Source organism: Octopus bimaculoides, chromosome 11 (assembly GCF_001194135.2).
Source record: "Octopus bimaculoides isolate UCB-OBI-ISO-001 chromosome 11, ASM119413v2, whole genome shotgun sequence".
In the NCBI taxonomy this organism is placed as follows: domain Eukaryota; kingdom Metazoa; phylum Mollusca; class Cephalopoda; order Octopoda; family Octopodidae; genus Octopus; species Octopus bimaculoides.
In genome coordinates this window covers 3317031-3320692 of record NC_068991.1, presented here as the reverse complement: position 1 = coordinate 3320692, position 3662 = coordinate 3317031, and the positions used below count along the sequence as shown (strand labels likewise).

At 36.2% G+C, this 3662-nt stretch overlaps 1 protein-coding gene and 1 pseudogene across 2 annotated transcripts in view; both read right to left on the bottom strand.

Annotated features, from left to right (window-relative positions):
* Nucleotides 1–3662, bottom strand: part of LOC106872106 (homeobox protein unc-42) — a 120503-nt gene that overhangs the window by 78364 nt on the left and 38477 nt on the right. The gene's annotated exons all lie outside the window — the stretch shown is intronic.
* On the bottom strand, nucleotides 2357–2456 carry LOC128249143 (U6 spliceosomal RNA; annotated as a pseudogene).

Genomic DNA, 3662 nt, shown 5'->3' with positions numbered 1-3662 from the left:
TATATATATATATATATATATATATATATATATATATATATATTCATGCATTTATATAAACGTACGTATATACATATTCAACGATGTATGCATGTATGTATGTTTGCTTGTGTGTATTTGCATCTTAATACTTTTGCGTTTCTACGTAGATTTGTGTGTCCATTCGTATGTGCAGCTTTTATTTTTATTTATTTTATTTTATTTTCTACCCTAGCTACAATATTTTCTATCACAGCTCTACTCCTATTGGCTGACGTTCGGGTTTACATCATTAGCAACTCTATATTACGGAACAATCTTATGAGTTCGAAGCTTATGACGTGACTATTCTGATACAAACTTTAGGCAGCCATATTTCTCTCAAATTTCACTCAACCATCTGGCCCCGTCTTACGTTACAAATTTCTTCATAGCCAGGATAATTTCTAGAAATATCATGTGGACCCTATTTCTTGTTTGGTGCGTTATTTTCAAGGGCCATCCTCAAGGGAATGAGAAGCAAATTTGACATTTACGTGGATTGTATTCAAAATATATAAAAAAAAGTCTGTGACGATTTTTGAATGAAAGCAACGATTTTGCAAACAATCCCCAATGATTGAAAGTAGACGGTAGCTATGGTTAAGAGCGCGGGCTACAAACCCCAATATTCCGAGTTCGATTCCAGGCAGCAACCTGAATAATAATTATTCTTTTAGTTGTTTCAGTCATTTGACTGCGGCCATGCTGGAACACCACCTTTTAGTCGAGCAAATCGCCCCAGGACTTATTTTTTGTAAGCCTAGTACTTATTCTATCGGTCTCTTTTTGCCGAACCGCTATATTACGGGGACGTAAACACACCAACATTTCATGTCAAGCGATGTGTGTGTGTGGGAGAATACAGACACACAAACACACGCACATATATATATGTATATACATATATACGACGAGCTTCTTTCAGTTTCCGTCTACCAAATCTACTCACAAGACTTTGGTCGGCTCGAGGCTATAGCAGAAGACACTTGTCCAAGGTGCAACGCAGTGAGACTGAACCCGGAACCATGTGGTTGGTAAGCAAGCTACTTACCACACAGCCACTCCTGCACATATATGTGTGTTTGTGTGCGAGAGTCGCTGAATATCGATATAAACTACCTGTGTCTGATAGTCTGGACTCTATACCTTCACAAATTATCTCGGACAGTCAAGTGTATTCTCAATGAAATATGGCGGATGCGGTGGTGAGGGAGGGCTGGTTGGTGCGACGTTTCATATTAGTAGAATATATTTAAAGAATCTGATCGGAATTATGAGAGGTCGCCTGCTTGGATATGGCGTCTATATACGTGCACAGGGGCATATATAATTTACATGCAGACGTGTGTACGTGTGAACATAATTTGCCAGATACGTAGACACAGGCGGCAATCAAACATTCCATCGGGAGAGAGAATATATCTTAAGAAGATCCGGATTAGAAGTAGTAAGATTAAGAATATATAACAACAGCAACAACAACAGAAACAACATCACCACCACCACCACCAACAATAATCCATTGTATGAGGCCTGAAATTTTTTTTGGGGGGGGGGCGGTTACTCGATTTCATCGACCCCAGTATTTCAATGGTACTTTATTATATCGACCTCGAAAGGATGCAAAGGTAAAGACGACCTCAACGGAATTTGAACTCTGAAAGTTAAAAAGATGGTCAAAATGCTACTAAATATATAAATAAATAAATAAATAATGATAATAATAATAATAATAATAATGATAATTATTATTATTATTATTATTATCATCATCATCATTATCATCATTATCATCATCATCATCATTATTGTTGTTGTTGTTGTTGTTGTTGTTGTTGAGTGGGGGACAAATATACGAAGCCCAGTATACCCATCATGACTACCCGTCTGATAAGAGTACACCAGGCACATGCATCACAACCATATGTGCATGACATGGTGATCTCATATCAAGATAGACAGCACATGACTTTGCAGGTGGAGCCCAGTTAGAATTTTCTTCCGGTCGAGTAGCCCATCCTGCTCAAAAGGTCCCTGAATAAGGTTTCTTTAAGGATGTTGAACAAAACACCCAGGTTTCCAGAGGTGAATTATTCAAACCCCAAAGAATTCCTCTCAACACATGGCTATGATGCTCCCCCAATACTTCTGCTCATGATCAGGGATGCACATATCGTCAGTTACCAAGGGACATGCTCAACTGGTTAAGGTCAAGCAACTGACAAGCAAATCTGTGGTATTTAGCAGAAAAAATTGCTGTAGCCCATTTTTTTATACCATTATTATTATTATTATTTCAAATTTTTGCCTCAAGGGCAGCTTGGGGGAGGTGGGGATGAGTCCATTACATCGACCCCAGTGTTCATCGATGTGCAGGGGCCATGCTAATCTTCCCTATATCGTTCCAATTTTATAGTATATGTACAACCGTATATATATATATATATATATATATATATAGTGTGTAAACCTATATATTGTGTATGTGTATGTTTGTGTAAGTCTGTGTGTATTTGTGCATGTATGCATGTGTGTATGTTTTGAGTGTACAGGGCGATTCCTCTCTGTCCGTGTGCTTGGCTACTTCATTCCGGTCAGCAATATGAAGCTATAGCTACGGGACAACGGAGGATCTGCCCATAATATTGCACAGCAAATCTAAACCCAGAACCTGGGTTTAGTTTTGACACTGTATTAGCCTTGTCTATGCATATAATTACACATGCACACAACTCAGAGACAATATCTCTCCTTGTCTCTGTATCTGTCTGACTCTCTCTCTCTCTCTCTCTCTCTCTCTCTCTCTCTCTCTCTCTCTCTCTCTCTCTCTCTCTCTCTCTCTCTCTCTCTCTCTCTCTCTCTCTCTCTCTCTCTCTCTTTGTCTTTTTCTTCCTCTCCGTATACGTATATATTTACAAAGCATGGACAAATGAGAAAAAGAAAACAGCGCCCGCACATTAATTACACAGTGACACCCGGCTTTGTAGTGAAATCACATAATATATAAATAAGAAAATAAATAAATAAATACAAAATGGAGGGCCAGTTGAACAATAATAAACGAATGAATAATTGATTAAATGAAAAAGACTATAATTAATTCCTGTATATTAACATTATCACTTTTGCTATTTATGTTCTGTAAAAGTCGTTTATCTATTCCCAATACATTTTCAAATGTACACCTCACACACACCCACACCCACACATACATTTATATAAATGTATGTGCTTATTATATATATATAGATATATATACATATATATATATATATATATATACATATGTACATATATATACATACATATACATATACACATATACACACATATACACACACATATACATAAGCACGTATACAAGCACATATATTTGTTAATTGTATTAATCGATTATTGATGCGCTAAGCGGCATGTTTTGCATAATCTAAATGTTCAATGAAGTGTATATTCTCCAGAATATATTTAAAACTTTGTATGCGCGTGGGTATATATACACAAGAAAATAGACGCATGCATATATATATATACATATAAACATGCATCTACGCATGTATATATGTGAATATGTGAGTGTGGAGTGTGTATGTGTGTATATATTCGTATATATATATATATATATATATATATATATATATATA